Below are 21159 nucleotides of genomic sequence, written 5' to 3'. Positions count from 1 at the left end.
TCTTGTTTTGTGTTGTTTGTTGTTTTTCATATGCATTTTTCGTTTGTTAGAGTCCATGCATTAAAGATTTCTAAGTTTGGTGTCTTGCATGTTTTCTTTGCATCAAAAATTTTTCAAAATTATGTTCTTGATGTTCATCATGATCTTCAATGTGTTCTTGGTGTTCATCTTGACATTCATAGTGTTCTTGCATGCATCTTGTGTTTTGATCCAAAATTTTCATGTTTTGGGTCATGTTTGTGTTTTTCTCTCTCCTCATTAAAAATTCAAAAAAGAAAAAAATTATCTTTTCCTTATTTCCCTCCAAATTTTCGAAATTTTGGGTTGACTTGGTCAAAAAAAAAATTTTAAAATTAGTTGTTTCTTACAAGTCAAGTCAAAATTTCAATTTTAAAAATCTTATCTTTTTAAAATTTTTTTCAAAAATCATTTCTTTTTCATTTTTTTTTATCATTTTTGAAAATTTAAAATTATTTTTCAAAATATTTTCAAAATCTTTTTCTTATCTTTATATCAAATTTTCGAAAAATTAGCTAACAAGTAATGTGATTGGTTCAAAAATTTAAAGTTTGTTACTTTCTTGTTAAAAAAGGTTCAATCTTTAAGTTCTAGAATTTTATCTTGTAGTTTCTTGTTAGTTAAGTAATTTAAAAAAAAAAATTTAAATCTTTTTCAAAATATCTTTTTCTTAAAAATCTTATCTTTTTATCTTATCTTTTTCAAAATTTGATTTCAAAATATCTTATCTAACTTCTTATCTTCTTATCTTTTCAAATTTGATTTTAATATCTTTTTCAATCAACTAACTAACTTTTTGTTTGTGTCTTATCTTTTTCAAAACCACCTAACTACTTTTCCCTCTCTAATTTTCGAAAATATCTCATCTCTTTTTCAAAAATTCTTTTTAATTGTTTTAAATTTTAACTTTAATTATATCTTATCTCTAATTTTCGAAAATTACTAACACCTTTTTCAAAATTATTTTTGAAATTTTTTTTCCTTTTCCTCTCTTTTCTTCTTCTATTTAATTAATTAATTATTAACACTTCTCTTTACCTCTCTTCATCTAAGAATCCGAACTTCTTATATCCCTTGTATTTGGATTCTTCTACCCTTTTCCCCTTCTACTAACATAAAGGAATCTCTATACTGTGACATAGAGGATTCCTCTTTCTTTTCTTGTTTTCTTCTCTTTCATATGAGCAGGAACAGGGAAAAAGGCACTCTTATTGAAATTGATCCAGAACCTGAAAGGACTCTGAAGAGAAAATTAAGAGAAGCTAAATTACAACAATCCAGAAATAACCTTTCAGAAATTTTCGAACAAGAGAAGGAGATGGCAGCCGAAAATAATAATAATAATGCAAGGAGAATGCTTGGTGACTTCACAAAGCCAACATCCAAGTTTGATAGAAGAAGCATCTCCATTCCTGCCATTGGAGCCAATAACTTTGAGCTGAAACCTCAGCTAGTTGCCTTGATGCAACAAAACTGCAAGTTTTATGGACTTCCATCTGAAGATCCTTATCAGTTTTTAACTGAGTTCTTGCAGATCTGTGAGTCTGTAAAGACGAACGGAGTTGATCCTGAAGTCTACAGACTCATGCTTTTCCCTTTTGCTGTAAGAGACAGAGCTAGAATATGGTTGGATTCACAACCTAAGGATAGCCTGGACTCCTGGGATAAGCTGGTCACTGCCTTCTTGGATAAATTCTTTCCTCCTCAAAAGCTGAGCAAGCTGAGAGTGGATGTTCAAACCTTCAAACAAAAAGATGGTGAATCCCTCTATGAAGCTTGGGAAAGATACAAGCAGTTGACCAAAAGATGTCCATCTAACATGTTTTCAGAATGGACCCTATTAGATATATTCTATTATGGTCTCTCTGAATTTTCGAAAATGTCATTGGACCATTCTGCAGGTGGATCTATTCACCTGAAGAAAACGCCTGAAGAGGCTCAAGAACTCATTGACATGGTTGCAAACAACCAATTCATGTACACTTCTGAGAGGAATTCCGTGAATAATGGGATACCTCAGAAGAAAGGAGTTCTTGAAATTGATGCTCTGAATGCCATATTGGCTCAGAACAAAGTGTTGACTCAACAGGTCAACATGATCTCTCAAAATCTGAATGGACTGCAACATGCATCTAATAGTACTAGAGAGGCAGCTTCTGAAGAAGCTTATGATCCTGAAAACCCTGCCATGGCAGAGGTTAATTACATGGGTGAACCATATGGAAACACCTATAACCCACCATGGAGAAATCATCCAAATTTCTCCTGGAAGGATCAACAAAAGCCTCAACAAGGCTTTAACAATGGTGGACGCAATAGGCTGAGCAATAGCAAGCCATATCCATCATCTTCTCAGCAACAGACAGAGAATTCTGAACAAAACACTTCTAATTTAGCCAATATAGTCTCTGATCTGTCAAAGGCCACTTTCAGTTTCATGAATGAAACAAGATCCTCCATTAGAAATATGGAGGCACAAGTGGGCCAGCTGAGTAAGAAAGTCATTGAAACTCCTCCTAGTATTCTCCCAAGTAATACAGAAGAGAATCCAAAAGGAGAGTGCAAGGCCATTGATCTAGTCAATGTGGCCGAATGCACAAGGGAGGAGGAGGACGAAAATCCTAGTGAGGAAGACCTCCTGGGACGTCCCGCAAGCAAGAAGGAGTTTCCTATTAAGGATCCAAAGGAATCTAAGGCCCATACAGAGACCATAGAGATTCCATTAAATCTCCTTCTGCCATTCATGAGCTCTGAAGACTATTCATCCTCTGAAGAGGATGAAGATGTGACTGGAGAGCAAGTTGCTCAATATTTAGGAGCTATCATGAAGCTGAATGCCAAGTTGTTTGGTAATGAGACTTGGGAAAGTGAACCTCCCTTGCTCATTAATGAACTAGATACTTGGATTCAGAAAACTCTACCTCAAAAGAAACAAGATCCTGGCAAGTTCTTAATACCTTGTACCATTGGCACCATGAGCTTTGAAAAAGCTCTATGTGATCTAGGGTCAGGGATAAATCTTATGCCACTCTCTGTAATGGAGAAGCTAGGGATAATTGAGGTACAGCCTGCCTTGTTCTCATTGCAATTGGCAGATAAGTCATTGAGACAAGCTTATGGAATAGTAGAGGACGTGCTAGTAAATGTTGAAGGCCTTTATATCCCTGCTGATTTCATAATCTTAGACACTAGGAAGGAAGAGGATGATTGCATCATCCTTGGAAGACCTTTCCTAGCCACAACAGGAGCTGTGATAGATGTCAACAGAGGTGAGTTAGTCCTTCAATTGAATGGGGACTACCTTGTGTTTAAGGCACATGGCCATCCCTCTGTGACAGAAGAGAGTAAGCATGAAGAGCTTCTCTCAGTTCAGAGTCAAGAAGAGCCCACACAGTCAAACTCTAAGTTTGGTGTTAAGACCCCATATCCAAACTCTAAGTTTGGTGTTGGGACTACACTAACATTGACCTAATCACCTTGTGGCTCCATGAGAGCCACAGTCAAGCTATTGACATTAAAGAAGCGCTTGTTGGGAGGCAACCCAATTTTATTTATCTAATTTTTATTATATTGTTATTTTGTGTTTTATTAGGTACATGATCATGAGGAGTCACGAAAAAATCAAAAAAATTAAAAACAGAGTCAAAAACAGAAGAAAAAAATTTTTCACCCTGGAGGACGCACAGGCTGGCGTTCGACGCCAGTAAGATGCATCTGGCTGGCGTTCAACGCCAGAACAGAGCACCATTCTGGCGCTGAACGCCAGAAACAAGCAACATCCTGGCGCTGAACGCCAGGAATGTGCCCAGAGAAGAAAAGCTGGCGCTGAACGCCAGCAACAAGCATGAAACTGGCGTTCAACGCCAGAAACATGCTTTACATGGGCGTTGAACGCCCAGAACATGCTTTACATGGGCGTTGAACGCCCAGAATGTGCACCAATGGGCGTTTAAACGCCAGAATGGTGTACAAAGGCATTATACATGCCTATTTGGTGCAGGAATGGTATTTCTTGACTCCTCAGGATCCTGTGGACCCCACAGGATCACCTCAGGATCTGTGGACCCCACAGGATCCCCACCTACCATATTCCCACCTTACCTTTTAATCCTAATCACACTCTCCTAATCCTATTTCACTTTTCCCCATATCACACTTCCCAAAAACCTTCACCAATCACCTCAATTCCTCTTCCCAATTACTCCATTCACCATTCACATCAACCCACTCTTCCCCATAATCCCCACCTACCTTCATAAAATTCAAATTCAATTTCCCACCCATTCCCACCCAAATTGGCCGAACATACACCCTCCCCTCCCCCTATAAATACCCTTCCATTCTACTTCATTTTCACACAACACTAACCCATCTTCTCCCCCTTAGCCGAACCTACCTATCTCCCTCTCTACCATATTTTCTTCTTCTTCTTCTTCTCTTCTTTTCTTTCTTGCTCGAGGGCGAGCAAAAATTTTAAGTTTGGTGTGGTAAAAAGCATAAGCTTTTTGTTTTTCCATTACCATCAATGGCACCTAAGGCCGGAGCATCCTCTAAAAAAGGGAAAGGGAAGACAAAAGCTTCCACCTCCGAGTCATGGGAGATGGAAAGATTCATCTCCAAGAGCCATCAAGACCACTTCTATGATGTTGTGGCAAAGAAGAAGGTGATCCCCAAGGTCCCTTTCAAGCTCAAAAAGAATGAGTATCCAGAAATCCGACATGAAATCCAAAGAAGAGGTTGGGAAGTCCTAACCATCCCCATGCAACAAGTCGGAATATTGATGGTTCAAGAGTTCTATGCCAATGCATGGATCACTAGGAACCATGATCAAAGTATGAACCCGAATCCAAAGAACTATCTCACAATGGTTCGGGGAAAATACTTAGATTTTAGTCCGGAAAGTGTGAGGTTGGCGTTTCACTTGCCCATGATGCAAGGAGATGAACGCCCCTACACTAGAAGGGTCAACTTTAACCAAAGGTTGGACCAAGTCCTTATGGACATATGTGTGGAAGGAGCTCAGTGGAGAATAGATTCCAAAGGCAAGCCAGTTCAACTAAGAAGACTGGATCTCAAGCCTGTGGCTAGAGGATGGTTGGAGTTCATTCAACGCTCCATCATTCCTACTAGCAACCGGTCTGAAGTTACTGTGGATCGGGCCATCATGATTCACAGCATCATGATTGGAGAGGAAGTAGAAGTTCATGAGGTCATCTCCAATGAACTCTACAAAATAGCCGACAAGTCCTCCACCATGGCACGGCTATCTTTTCCTCACCTTATTTGCCATCTGTGTTACTCAGCTGGAGTTATCATAGAAGGAGATACCCCCATTGAAGAGGATAAGCCCATCACCAAGAAGAGGATGGAGCAAGCAAGAGAAACCATGCACGGTTCTCAAGAAGTGCATGAGGAAGCTCATCATCAACAAATTCCTGAGATGCCTCAAGGGATGCACTTTCCTCCCAACAATTATTGGGAGCAACTCAACACCTCCTTAGAAGATTTGAACCACAATGTGGAACAATTAAGGGTGGAACATCATGAGCACTCCATCATTCTCCAAGAAATAAGAGAAGATCAAAGAGCAATGAGGGAGGAGAAACAAAGGCAAGGAAGGGACATAGAAGAGCTTAAGGACATTGTTGGTCCTTCAAGAAGAAGACGCCACTAAAGGTGGATTCATTCCTTGTTCTTTATTTCTTTCTGTTTTCGGTTTTTAATATTGTGTTTATCTATGTTTTGTGTCTTTACTTCATGATCATTAGTATGTAACCATGCCTTAAAGCTATGAATAAATTCCATTAATCCTTCACCTCTCTTAAATGAAAAATGTTTTAATTCAAAAGAACAAGAAGTACATGAATTTCAAATTTATCATTGAATTTAGTTTAATTATATTGATGTGGTGACAACACTTTTTGTTTTCTGAATGAATGATTGAACAGTGCATATGTCTTTTGATATTGTTGTTTATGAGTGTTAAAATTGTTGGCTTTTGAAAGAATGATGAACAAAGAGAAATGTTATTGATGATCTGAAAAATCATGAAATTGATTCTTGAAGCAAGAAAAAGCAGTGAAAAGCAAAAGCTTGTGAAAAAAAAAAGAAGGAGCAGTAGAAAAAGCCAATAGCCCTTAAAACCAAAAGGCAAGGGTAAAAAGGATCCAAGGCTTTGAGCATCAATGGATAGGAGGGCCTAAGGAAATCAAATCCAGGCCTAAGCGGCTAAATCAAGCTGTCCCTAACCATGTGCTTGTGTCATGAAGGTCCAAGTGAAAAGCTTGAGACTGAGTGGTTAAAGTCGTGATCCAAAGCAAAAGAGTGTGCTTAAGAGCTCTGGACACTACTAACTGGGGACTCTAGCAAAGCTGAGTCACAATCTGAAAAGGTTCACCCAGTTATGTGTCTGTGGCATTTATGTATCCAGTGGTAATACTGGAAAACAAAGTGCTTAGGGCCACGACCAAGACTCATAAGTAGCTGTGTTCAAGAATCAACATGCTTAACTAGGAAAGTCAATAACACTATCCAAAATTCTAAGTTCCCAGAGACGCCAATCACTCTAAACTACAAAGGAAAAAGTGAGATGCCAAAACTGTTCAGAAGCAAAAAGCTACAAGTCCCGCTCATCTAATTATAATTAATATTCATTGATATTTTGGAATTTATAGTATATTCTCTTCTTTTATCCTATTTGATTTCCAGTTGCTTGGGGACAAGCAACAATTTAAGTTTGGTGTTGTGATGAGCGGATAATTTATACGCTTTTTGGCATTGTTTTTAGGTAGTTTTTAGTAAGTTTGAGCTACTTTTAGAGATGTTTTCATTAGTTTTTATGTTAAATTCACATTTCTGGACTTTACTATGAGTTTGTGTATTTTTCTGTAATTTCAGGTAAATTCTGGCTGAAATTGAGGTACTTGAGCAAAAATCTGAAAAAGGCTGACAAAAGGACTGCTGATGCTGTTGGAATCTGACCTCCCTGCACTCAAAATGAATTTTCTGGAGCTACAGAACTCCAATTGGCGCGCTCTCAACGGCGTTGGAAAGTCGACATCCAGAGCTTTCCAGCAATATATAATAGTCCATACTTTATTCGGAAATTGACGACATAACTTGGCGTTGAACGCCAAGTACATGCTGCTGTCTGGAGTTAAACGCCAGAAAAACGTCATGATCCGGAGTTGAACGCCCAAAACACGTCATAACTCGGAGTTCAACTCCAAGAGGAGCCTCAGCTCGTGGATTGATCAAGCTCAGCCCAAACATACACCAAGTGGGCCCCGGAAGTGGATTTATGCATCAATTACTTACTCATGTAAACCCTAGGAGCTAGTTTATTATAAATAGAACATTTAACTATTGTATTAGAGGTCTTTTGACCACGTTACATCTTTGGTCTCAGTTTTGTATTATTCTTCATCTTAGGAGGCCATTGAGCACGTTTAGGGGGGGGGGGGGCTGGCCATTCGGCCATGCCTGAACCTTTTACTTATGTATTTTCAACGGTGGAGTTTCTGCACTCCATAGATTAAGGGTGTGGAGCTCTACTGTACCTCAAGTATTAATGCAATTCTATTTTCTTTTATTCAAATCTCTCTTATTCTTATTCCAAGATATTCATTTGTACCCAAGAACATGATGAATGTGATGATTAAGTGACGCTCATTATCATTCTCACTTATGAACGCACGTGATTGACAACCACTTCCGTTCTACATGCAACAGAGCTTGAATGTGTATCTCTTAGATTCCCCAACAGAATCTTCGTGGTATAAGCTAGATAGATGGCGGCATTTATGAGGATCCGGAAAGTCTCACCTTGTCTGTGGTATTCCGAGTAGGATCCTGGGAATCCGGAAAGTCTAACCTTGTCTGGGAATCCTGAGAAATCATATTGACTTGCTGAGTCAACATTTTGTTCTGAGCCAATATGGCATTCAGAGTATCAATTTCAAGAAATCCCTTCCTCTGAGGCGTCCCATTACTCACAGGATTCGTTTCAGAGGTGTACATGAACTGGTTATTTGCAACCATTTCAATGAGTTCCTGAGCTTCTACAGGCGTTTTCTTTAAGTGAATAGATCCACCTGCAGAATGGTCCAATGACATTTTAGACAATTCAGACAGACCGTCATAGAATATATCCAGGATGGTCCTTTCTGAAAGCATGTCAGAAGGACACTTTTTGGTCAGTTGTTTGTATCTTTCCCAAGCTTTATAGAGGGATTCACCTTCTTTCTGCCTGAAGGTTTGAACATCCACTCTAAGCTTGCTGAGCTTTTGAGGAGGAAAGAATTTGGCTAAGAAAGCCATGACCAGCTCATCCCAAAAGTTCAGGCTATCTCTAGGTTAAGAGTCCAACCATATTCTAGCTCTGTCTCTTACAGCAAAAGGGAAAAGCATAAGCTTATAGACCTTGGGATCAACTCCATTTGTCTTAACAGTATCACAGATCTGCAAGAATTCAGTTAAGAACTGAAAAGTATCTTCTGATGGAAGTCCATAAAACTTGCAATCTGTTGCATCAGAGAAACTAATTGAGGCTTTAGCTCAAAATTGTTTGCTCCAATGGCAGGGATTGAGATGCTTCTTCCATGGAAGTTGGAATTTGGTATAGTAAAGTCACCAAGCATCTTCCTTGCATTGTTGTTGGGTTCGGCCATTACTTCTTTTTCGAGATTCTCTGTAAGGTTTTCTCTGGATTGTTGTGCTTTAGCTTCTCTTAGCTTCTTCTTCAGTGTCCTTTCAGGTTCAGGATTTGCTTCAACAAGAATGTCCTTGTCCTTGCTCCTGCTCATATGAAAAAGAAAAGGACAGAAAAGGAAGAGGAATCCTCTATGTCACAGTATAGAGATTCCTTTATGTGAGTAGAAGAAGAAAAGAATAGAAGAATGATGTAAAGAGAAGAGATGAAGAATTCGAACACAGAGAGGGAGAGATGGTTCAAATTATAAGAAGAAGAGAAGAGTGTTAGTGATTAAATAAATTAATAGAAGAAGATGAGAGAGAGTTTTCGAAAATAATTAAAAAGGAAAAGGAAAATATTTTTGTTTTTATGTTAAAATTTTGTTAGAATTCGAAAATTAAGAGAGGAAATAGAATAAAATTAAAATTTAAAACAATTAGTTAATTAAAAAGAATTTTGAAAAAGGGTGAGGAGTTTTCGAAAATTAGAGAGAGAAAATTAGTTAGGTAGTTTTGAAAAAGATAAGAATTTTAAAAATCAAACAAAAAGTTAAGTGGTTAATTGAAAAAGATTTGAAAATCAATTTTGAAAGGATAAGAAGTTAGAAAAGATTTTGAAATTGATTTTGAAAAAGATATGAATTGAAAAAGATATGTTTGAAAAGATATGATTGAAATTTATTTTGAAAAAGATTTGAAAAAGAAGTTTTAAAAAGATTTGATTTTGAAAATTGAAGTTGATGACTTGACTAACAAGAAACTAAAACATATGATTCTAGAATTTAAAGATTGAACCTTTCTTAACAAGAAAGTAACAAACTTGAAATTTTTGAATCAAAACATTAATTGTTAGTAATAATTTCAAAAATTATGAAATAAAGAATTAAGAAAAAGATTTTTGAAAATTAATTTTAAAGAATTTTCGAAAATAATAAAAGGAAAAAGAAAAGATTTGATTTTGAAAAAGATTTTGAAATTGAAATCTTGACTTGACTAACAAGAAACGACTAATTTTAAAATTTTTTGACTAAGTCAACCCAAAGATTTCAAAATTTATGAGTGAAATAAGGAAAAGATATTTTTTGATTTTTTTGAATTTAATGAGGAAAGAGAAAAATCACAAAATGACTCAACACATAAAAATTTTAGATTAAAACAAATGATGCATGCAAGAACACCATGAATGTCAAGATGAACACCAAGAACACTTTGAAGATCATGATGAACATCAAGAACTTATTTTTGAAAAATTTTCAAGAAAAGAAAAACATGCAAGACACCAAACTTAGAAATTTTCAATGTTTAAACTCTAAGGATTCTAAAATGCATATGAAAAATAAGAAAAGACACAAAAATAAGAAAATCACAAGATCAAACAAGGGGACTCATCAAGAACAACTTGAAGATCATGAAGAATGCAATGCATGAATTTTCGAAAATATTTTAGAAAAATTAAAACATACAATTGACACCAAACTTAAAAATTAACACTAGACTCAAACAAGAAACAAAAATATTTTTTATTTTTTATTTTATAATTTTTTTGTATTTTTTTTCAAAAATTATTTTGGAAAAATGAAAAAGAAGAAAAAATTTGAAAGATTTTTGAAAACTTTTTGAAAATAAAATAAAGGTTGAAACAAGAAGAAAATTACCTAATCTGAGCAACAAGATGAACCGTCAGTTGTCCAAACTCGAACAATCCCCGGCAACGGCGCCAAAAACTTGGTGCACGAAATTGTGATCTCAATGGCGCCAACAACTTGGTACGCACAATATTAATCTCAACTCTTTTTTACAACTTCGCACAACTAACCAGCAAGTGTACTGGGTCGTCCTAGTAATAAACCTTACGTGAGTAAGGGTCTATCCCACGGAGATTGTCGGCTTGAAGCAAGCTATGGTCATCTTGTAAATCTCAGTCAGGCGGATTCAAATGGTTATGGAGTTTTGATAATTAAAAGATAAATAAACATAAAATAAAGATAGAGATACTTATGTAATTCATTGGTGGGAATTTCAAGATAAGCGTATGGAGATGCGTTATTCCTTCTGAATCTCTGCTTTCCTAATGTCTTCATTCAATCCTTCATACTCCTTTTCATGGCAAGCTGTATGTTGGGTATCACGGTTGTCAATGGCTACCTACCGTCCTCTCAGTGAAAATGGTCCAGCTACGAGTTATGTAGGGCTAATCATCTGTCGGTTCTCACTTGTGTTGGAATAGGATCCATTGATCCTTTTGCGTCTGTCACTACACCCAACAATCATGAGTTTGAAGCTCGTCACAGTCATCCCATCCCAGATCCTACTCGGAATACCACAGACAAGGTTTAGACTTTTCGGATCTCAAGAATGCTGCCAATTGATTCTAGCTTATACCACGAAGACCCTGATCTCAAGGAATTGAAGGCTCTGTTGTCAGGAGAGGCAATCAAACGCATGGACCAGGAATCCAAGAGATATACATTCAAGCTTGTTTTCATGTAGAACGGAAGTGTTTGTCAGGCACGCGTTCATAAGTTGAGAATGGTGATGAGTGTCACATAATCACCACATTCATCATGTTCTTGTGTGCGAATGAATATCTTAGAATAAGAATAAGCTTGAATTGAATAGAAGAACAATAGTACTTTGCATTAATACTCGAGGAATAGCAGAGCTCCACACCTTAATCTATGGTGTGTAGAAACTCCACCATTGAAAATACATAAGTGATAATAGTCTAGGCATGGCCGAATGGCCAGCCCCCAAAACATGATCAAGAGATCGTCTAAGGACTAAACGTCCAAAGATGTTCCCAAAAACTCCCAGTACAATAGTAAAAAGTCCTATTTATACTAAACTAGTTACTAGGGTTACAGAAATAAGTAAATGATGCAGAAATCCACTTCCGGGCCCACTTGGTGTGTGCTTGGGCTGAGCATTGAAGCTTTCATGTGTAGAGACTTTTCTTGGAGTTAAACGCCAGTTTTTATGCCAGTTTGGGCGTTTAACTGCAGCTTCTATCCTGTTTCTGGCGTTAATAGGGCAGGAAGTTGGCGTTTGAATGCAAGTTTGCATCGTTAAAATTCAAGCAAAGTATGGACTATTATATATTGCTGGAGAGCCCTAGATGTCTAGTTTCCAACGCAATTGAGAGCGCGCCATTTGGGTTTCAGTAGCTCCAAATAACCCATTTCGAGTGCAGGGAGGTTAGAATCCAACAGCATTAGCAGTCATTTTTCAGCCTCTGAATCAGATTTTTGCTCAGGTCCATCAATTTCAGCCAGAAAATACCTAAAATCACAGAAAAATACACAAACTCATAGTGAAGTCCAGAAATGTGAATTTTGCTTAAAAACTAATAAAAATATACTAAAAAGCAGCTAGATCCTACTAAAAACTATCTAAAAACAATGCCAAAAAGCGTATAAATTATCCGCTCATCACTTGTGCTTAAATTCATCTTGGAACTCCCACCAATACTTGGTTCTCCATTGTGCCCCAAGATTTCTCATAAGTTGCACCAAGTCTTCATGGAGTTCTTCACAAGTTTGGGGCTCCCAAAGTCAATCCTCTTCTTGTAATTCGGGATCCCACACTCTATTTTCATACCCGTCTTGAGGTTGATCATCATTAATCCATCCAAGTGGTAGGCAAGAGGAATTCTCAAGGTAATACCAAACTCTCCTTTGAAACCCATTCAATTGAGCATTAACCCAACCCTTGCATCTAATCCTTGAAGTATCAACCAAAATGAGCTTTGATTTGCAACGCCAACCACTAAACATTCTTCTCTTACGCTTTATTCCGCAAAGCATCCTAAGTTGACCATCCATTTCAAGAAAGCCATATCCGACGGGGATAATAAAGCTAATAGAAATGAATTTTACCCACTCAAATGTAGGAGTAGATGGCAACCTAGGTAAAGAAGCTTCCAAGGGTCTTCACAAAGCGTCTCTAACTCCCGTCCTTCTTTTTCTAAGGACTTCCACCTCTTTACAATATTTCTCAATTTTAATCATTTGTTTAACATTTTTATTTAAGCCTTTTCCCTTAATCAAATCATAATTGGGAGGATGAAAGAAATTTACCTCCACATTGCTTCCAATTTGACCGGGAGAAGGTTCTTCAAGTTCAAAGAATTCACCACCACTAGAGGTTGATGCTTGCTCTTCATCACCATGGGAACTCAATTCTTGCTCTATCACGTCCAATTCTTCATATGGAATATGCCTTGGAGGTTGTGCACATTTCTCCTTGACATCAATTTCAATCTTCTTGGAGGGATTTTCTTCAACTCTAGGTTCCCATGGGGGTTTCGCATCTCCTAAGTCCTCAACCACTTCTTCCTTTTCTTCAATAATCCTAGCTTCCTCCAATTGTTCCAACACAAAGAAACTTCCCTCATTTTCCACCGGAGTTTCCAATCTCTCCTTCATGCTATGCTCTTCATTAGATTCTCCACATGTTGCCATGGGAGTTCCTTGAGTGTTGAAGCATTGGGAGGCTAATTGATTTGTTACTGCATCCAAGGCGGCCATGAAATTTCACATATCCCTTTTCATCTTTTCTTGCCCTTGAACAAGAACACCAAGGATGTCATCCATTGGAGGTTGGGGTGGATGGAAGGGTTCATCATTTTGGGGAAAGGGTTCATAATAGGAAGGTGGTTCATCATAGTGAGGATGTGGTGGTTCTATGTTCTCCATTTGTTCCACTTGTTGCCCAACACACTCCAATCTATCGTTCTCAAGTCGAGATTCTACAATCCCCTTCAAGCTTCCCTCTTCAATTGCTCCTCCACAATCATCCTTGGACGTATGGTATAAGTCCCATGCATCTAACTTTTCACGGACGGTTTTTTAAAGCCAATCATTTGCTTCCTTGAAAGATGGACATGGATATTCTTCCATTGAGGGTTGTGGTGGAAGGTAGAACTCATCTTGAGGATAGAAATTTGCACTCATTGGAGGTGGTTCATCTTGGTCATAGTATGAAGGAGGTGGTGCTTGGAAGTATTGAGGTTGGAATGGTAGCGGTTCTATGTATGGCTCATATGGTTCAAAAGGTGGTTGGTATGGTGGATATGGGTTAGGGTCACATAGAGGTGGTTGGTGAGAAGGGGCTTGTGAGTATGGTTGAGGGTTAGGTTGAGGATATGACTCATAGACATATGGTGGTGGTTCTTGGAAGTCCCAAGGAGATTCCCCATAGCCATTTGATTGGTATGCATCATAGAATGGCTCTTGTTCATAGTGCATTGGTGGAGGTTGCCATGAGGATTGATCATATGCATATGGCTCCTCCCACCTTTGGTTGTCCCATCCTTGATACATCTCTTCATTGAAATCTTTATTTCCTACAACATAGTTAGAACCAAACTCATAGCCAAAGTGAGAATTCATAATGGAAAGAGAAAATAAGAAACAAAAGCTAATAAGAAATTATGAAACAAAGTCTTAAAACTAGTAAAAAGCTAACAAGCAATCCAAAAATCAAGTTATTCACAATATTCACATATATACAATAACCAATAACATAACACCATTACAATTCCCCGGCAACGACGCCATTTTGATGAACGAATTTTTGTGTGGTCTAGAATTTTACAAATAAAATCTCGTTGTAAAGTATAGTCTCTAAACCAACAATAATCCTTTCATACAAACATTTGTTTGTCACAAGTAACAAACCCCTAAAATTATAAACCGAAGTATTTAAACCTCGGGTCGTTCTCCTTAGGAATTGTAATAAAGTATATTGTTATTGGTTATGGAGTATGTTTTGAGGTTTTGATAAGAGACATGAAAGATAAATGGCAAGGAAGTAAACTAATGGCTAAAAAGGTCTTGGCAAGGGTTGGTGGTCAAGGATCTCTATCCTAATCACTAACCACAACTTGAGAATTGGCAAGGATCAATCCCATTAAGTCATCCTCTAACTAGTAGTAAAAGAAAGTCAAATGAGCTATATCAATCCTAGTCCATAAGTCCTAACTCTCCACTAGTTCAATTAGTGAGAACTAGAGTCAATGGCTCCCAATCATCAATTACTTAGACATTAGCAACTCAAAAATTCCTAAGCTACCTTTCCAAGCCAAGAGGAACAAAAATCTAACTCACAACTAAAAGGAGCATTTTAACAAACACATAGAAGGAAATAAAGGCAAACATTATTAATTGCAAGAATTAAAGGAGTCTATAATTACAAAAACAAGAGATTAACAACAGAGAGGCAAAACAATTATGAAACAATAAAGAACTTACCAATTGCATTGAAGAAGAAATGTAGATCTACAAAAGAAAGTTCATAAACTACAACTAACAATACAAAGGAATTACAAGAGAAGAAGAATTCTACAACTACAAGAGAACAATTAAGGAAAAGAAAGGAAAATTAGAAGAGAGAAGAAGTAGATCTAGATCTAAACCTAATTCTAATTCTAGAGAGAAGAGAGAGCTTCTCTCTCTAGAAACTAACTCTAACTACTTCTAAAACTTAAACTATGACTAATGATCAAAAGTATATTGATTCCCCTTCAATCCTTGGCTTAAATAGCATCAGAAATGAGTTGGATTGGGCCCACAAGGCTTCTAAAATTGCTGGCCACGACTTGCATTTTAAAAAGTCACATGCAGCATCAGCATGTACGTGTACAGTGCGCGGTCCTTATACGTGATTCAACTATGGCAAATCTTATATCATTTTGAAGCCCCAGATGTTAGCTTTCCAACGTAATTGAAATCGCGTCATTTAGACCTCTGTAGCTCAAGTTATGATCGAATAAGTGCGAAGAGGTCGGCTTGACAGCTTTTGCGATTCCTTCATTTCTTCATGAATTCTCCATTTCTACATGCTTTTTCTTCATTCCCTTGATCCAATCTTTGCCTCCTAAACCTGAAATAACTTAACAAACATATCAAGGCATCTAATGGAATCAAGATGAATTAAATTTAGCTATTTTGAGACCTAAAAAGCATGTTTTCACTCTTAAGCACAATTAAAGGAGAATAACAAAAACCATGCTATTTCATCGAATAAATATGGGAAAAGGTGACAAAACCCTCTAAATTCAACACAAGATAAACCCTAAAAATGAGGTTTATTAGTATACTGCTAGTTTGTGGCACATTAGTTTGGGGTCTATGCCCGGTATGTCCGCAGCCTTCCATGCGAAGAGATCGGCATTATCCCTTAGGAACTGTATCAGAGGACCTTTTGTTTCTTTTTTCAAAATTGCCCCAATGTTTGTTGTTTTGTCTAGAGTATCTCTGATCTGGACTTTTTCGATCTTGCCCTCAGGTTGTGGACGGAGTTCCTCCCGACCTCGAACTCCTCCGAGTTCGATGGTGTTGATTTCTTCTCCCTTGCCTCTAAGGTTCAAGCTCTCGTTATAATAGCGTCGTGCTATTTTCTGGTCTCCTTTTATTTTAGCGATCCCCTCTGAGATTAGGAATTTCATGCATAGATGTGGAGTCGAGACTACTGCGGTGAGCTGGTTCAGTATTGTCCGACCTATCTGGGTGTTATAGGCTGAACCTACGTTGACTACGATGTAATCTATGTTGAGTGTCCTTGATCGGGTTCCCTTTCCAAAGGTTGTGTGTAGCAATATAGATCCAAGCAGTTGGATTGGAGTGTCTCCTAGTCCAAACAAGCTGTTCGGATATGCTCTTAGAGCTAGGCCGAGCACGACGCGATGCCCCACCGGAGTGGATACGAACCGAAAACCGTCTTCCGCGACATGTCCCCTCTAAGTAATAGGACGGGGACGTCACGTTGCCCCCAGCGCACGACACACCCACCGCACGCATATCGGTCATCCACGTCATGCGCCAAAGTAGGCCTGGCCTAGCGTTGGGTCGCGCACGCCGCATTGCCCGTCACGGGGGCGCACAGGCCGCCCGCCGTTCCCACGTCGTGCTCAGACTTGGGGGATGATTCCCTTGTCCTGGGACAAGCACAAGGTGTTGCCCCGGGCGGGTGCCCAAGGCAAAACACCTCCACTCCCAGACACACTAACAACCCACACACCACTCATCCGCCACCACGGTCTGCAAACCCAGCACGCCCGGACGAACCGCCCCCCGCACGCCTTGGCGCATGCAGGCAAGCGGAAGCATACGGGAGGGCCGAGCCAACTCCGCTGGGCAGGGTTCAGGGGAAGAGACAAAGAACATTCAAGGGACAGCTCGAAGCGTGAGGTACTTCGGGCGATAACCGAACAGCCGCACCGTCTAGATTAAGCAACACGCACAACAAAACCGACATCGCGTCGGGCACCGTGTTTCGTTGACCCTAGACGTAGGGCGAGCACACCGCGGGTGCGCAAGGCGCAACTCCACCACGCCATGCTCCCTAGGTGGTGGCTAAATGGGCCGTGAATGGACGTGTTTCCCTTCTTGGTCCTTTGGTGATCGGGGTTTGCAGCTGCCCGACGCCCGTGCTCAACCTTGGACCCGGGGCAGGGGACCCCGACGGCACACCACAACCATAACAGGCTTGCTAGTGTGCCTAGGGGATGGCAAGGCATCGTGCATCTTGTTGGGACTGGGCCGAGCAAGCCTTTGGGCAACTCGAGTTTCAGCAGCACGACACCCCTCCACCTTATAATAGGGTGCCGAGCCATTACCAAAGTGCCACGGGTAGACATCCTTTTTTGTGAGGAGACATACTCAAGGAAACAGCTCTAGAGGTCAAATTTTGACGCCGTTTTTTACGAAAACCTCTATAAAAATAAGATCTTTCCATCCACTAAATTTGGTGAATTTACACCATGTGGATTTTTTTGCCGATTTTTTTCCCACCAAATTTCCTCCTTTCCCTCGACATGATATACTTCTTTGAGATATCTTTTGCGAGATGATTTGGAGATCCCACCTCCTGCGAATCCGCTATGTATCATGTGGACATGTCTCTCTGGTGTCCGAGGTGATCGTTCGGTATCTTCATCCCTTCGTCTCTTTCTTTGATCATCATCTCGAGTGGCTAGAAATCGATCTAATTTTCCTTCTCTCACCAATTTTTCTATGATATTTTTTAAGTCGAAGCATTCGTTTGTGGAGTGTCCTCGGACTCGATGGTATTCACAATATTCCTTCCGGTTTCCTCCTCCTCTTTTGCCTTTGAGTGGCCGTGATGGGGGATTTTTTCTGTATGGCAGACTTCTTTGTATATCTCGACCAGGGATGCCCTGAGAGGAGTGTAATTATGGTATTTTTTTATTTTCTCCCCTTGTCGATCTTCTTTTCTCTTGGATTCCTTGTCTTTGTCTCGGTAGGAGGCCCTCGATTTTGAGGTCTGTCGTAACCGGCAATGGCGCCAATGTTCTGAGGGTTACCTGAAACTGGAGGTCAATCTCGGACGAGATCTTCCATACTGGTCGTAGCTAGTGTGTCCGGCAGGTGGATGACAGCCAGAGCTGGTACGTTCGACTTGTTGGACTGATGGTGCTGCTGATCCTCTGTCACCGAAGGGTGGGGGTACCTGCAAAGGACTCTGATGCTTAAGTTAGCAAGGGTATTAAGTAGGTTTTATGTAGAATCAGAGTATGAGTTATACCTGGGTGCTCCAGCGTGTTTATAATGATGAGATGTGACCTTTTGGATAAGATAAGTTAGTTATCTTATCTTATCTTTATCTTTGAGTTGAGGTCAGCGTATCTTCAATGGAACCGCCTTTATCTCTATAGGCTTGGGTTGCCCTAGGATTTGGGTCGTGTTCCTCTGTTTGGGCCCTTTACTGGGCTCTCCTGTCGATTTGGCCGAGCTCTTTGAGAAGAAGTCGACTAGTTGGACCTAAGGAGGTCGGTCGCTTTTATCGCCAATCATCCCGGGTCGGGTAACTCGACCCAGGGTATGAACAGGTCTTCTTGATGTCCAAGACTGGTATGGTACAATTCTTCTAGCATTCAAATCCTTGAATATGACAAGATTACCATTCTGCCTCTTAACTCCAAAATGACAAAAATGCCCTCCTGAGCACGTATCATTCTCTCCCTCTTCAAAAAGATTCGTCCTCGAATCTTGAATGAGATGCTCTTCGTCCCTCCAAGGAATCCAAACCTAATCTCCGGGTTTAAATACCATTGTTTGATGGCTCTTCTCTATCCACTGAATTGTAGCTATGTCCTCATGTGTGCAAATTTAATTTTTCCAACCATGGTTTCACCATCTTGTCCAAAGTGTGCAATTTGTCTTTCTTCCTTTTCATCTATATTAATGCCTCCATAATTGACCAGCGAATCTACAAAGCCTGGAAAAGTTGATATAAAAATACTAGGAATTTCATGGTTAGATGTATGAGAAATTAAGGACTCTGTGGATTTCAATGAGACTAATGCACTCTTGTCTAAGCTAGAACTTTCTAGATCTCTCTCACAAGTGTGTGTATTGAACTCAGTTTCTTTTTCGCTCATTGACTCCTCTCGCTCACTATTCTCATCTTTTCTCTCAAAACTCTCGCTTTCAATCAAACATAGATTCTTTTCACTCAAACACTCAATCTCTTTCTTAATTTCTTTTATCTCATATTCTTCAAATTGCTCACATCCCAAGGACCCAGTTGAGAAATTCTGCACTGTTGAATCTTCTAAGGACACATCACCCTCTATAGCATACTCAACAAATTCTTCCATCTCTGGCTTTGAAGAAGAATGAAAGATAGGCATAGAAGAATTCCTCTTGTTATGGCGAGCTATCATTTGTTGCACCTGCTCCCAGTCAATGGCCAATTTGACCAAATTGTCCATGGTTGTGTAACGGTAACGTTGGACTTCATCTGAAAGCTCTTCACGTAATCCAAACAAAAATCGGTCCTTAAGAACCTCAAGAATCCTTTTAATATTAGCCATGTCCATCAAATATAGAAATTCCTTGTAGTACTCCATCACTGATTGTGAGCCTTGTTGTAACGTACAAAATTTGCCAAAAAATTTATTGTGGTATGATGATGGCACAAATTGCCTCCTCATGATTTTCTTCATCTTCTCCCAGCTGCTAATTGGGCACTTTTCGTATCGTCTTCTAGATCTTCCTAATTCATTCCACCATACACGGGCAACATTGGAAAAATTGGCTTGTACCAGTTGAACCTTCTTTTCTTCTGAAAGGATGCAATTTTCAAAAATTGATTCTACCTTCCTTTTCCATCTGATATACGCTTCAGGATCAGTCTTCCCTTTGAATGCAGGGATTTGAAACCGAGAACTCTTTTTCGCATATGAGCTTCCTTCATCATCACTATCGTAATACTCAATCATTTTATTATTATTATTATTATTATTATTATTATTATTATTATTATTATTATTATTATTATTATTATTATTATTATTATTATTATTATTATTATTATTATTATTATTATTCAGACACTGACTTAAAAATAGAATAATTGCAAAAACAAAATTAAAAAAAAAAAGAATTTTTTGTTTGACTCTAACATGAATTTACAGAAATTAAAGAGAGAGAAAGAAAAAAAAGACTAAACAAGACCCATGGAACGTGTAGATAAATAAGAATTTACCTACGACCTGGCTCTGATACCAAATGATAAAAAAACAACAAAACAAAAAGATAGATAAGGGGGATTTTCCTACTAAACCTCTAAGATACCTGTTCTTAGCAACCTAGGTCACCGGAAAGGATTCCCTACTAGACCTTCATAGAACTTGTCCTTGACAACCTAGATCAGAGGGGCGAAAACTGAAAGAAGCCACCACGCAGATCACCTTAGTGTTGGATCCTCCAATCATCCTCATGCAACAAGTGAAGCAAATCACTCACCTCATTTCTCACATAATAAAAAGTGCTTAAAAGCAACTGAAATTTATTCATCAAAAGTTATTCTAAATTGTCTCACTAAAGGTGTTTAAATAGACCCTAACAAACTAACTAAAAGATAAGATAACTAATTTAAATCAGATTTGATCTTATTGGATTAGATCAGATTTGATTTAAATTTTAACATTCTAAAGATATGATAACTAATTTAAATCAGATTTGATCTTAATTGATTAGATCAGATTTGATTTAAATTTAAAATTCCTAAAAATAATACTAAGCAAATCGGAAGTAAATCAAATCTTCCAACAAACTCTAACAGCAAAACAAATTAAAATAAATTATTAAGAAATTCGAAAATAGTAATAATTTATGTCTCCCACAGAATTTAAAAAGCATTATTGGGCTTCTTGTTGTCCTGACTTAGCTCAATGGGCCTTATGAGTTGTCGCCCTTTCAGCACTACTATTTTTGAGACGGACTCTTGGTCTTCTTGAGGTCCAAGACTGGTGTTCTGAGGGTTTACCTGAAACTGTAGGTCGATCTCGGATGAGATCTTCTGTGCTGGTCAGAGCTGACATGTCCGGCAGGTGTGTAGCAGCCGGAGCTGGTGTGTCCGACTTGTGAAACTGAGAATGCTGCTGATCCCTTGTCACCGAAGGGTGGGGGGTACCTGCAAGGG

General features: G+C 38.8%; 1 non-coding gene across 1 annotated transcript; it reads right to left on the bottom strand.

Annotated features, from left to right (window-relative positions):
* Window positions 1–1735: 1735 nt before the first annotated feature.
* LOC112708553 (small nucleolar RNA R71) lies at window positions 1736–1839 on the bottom strand. Its single transcript, XR_003156407.1, has one exon. It is a non-coding gene; the product is annotated as a small nucleolar RNA R71 (small nucleolar RNA).
* Window positions 1840–21159: the final 19320 nt, after the last annotated feature.

The sequence above is a fragment of the Arachis hypogaea genome, chromosome 8, assembly GCF_003086295.3.
Source record: "Arachis hypogaea cultivar Tifrunner chromosome 8, arahy.Tifrunner.gnm2.J5K5, whole genome shotgun sequence".
Classification (NCBI taxonomy): domain Eukaryota; kingdom Viridiplantae; phylum Streptophyta; class Magnoliopsida; order Fabales; family Fabaceae; genus Arachis; species Arachis hypogaea.
Note: the sequence above shows the minus strand (reverse complement) of the source record. Positions and strands in the feature narration are given on the sequence as shown.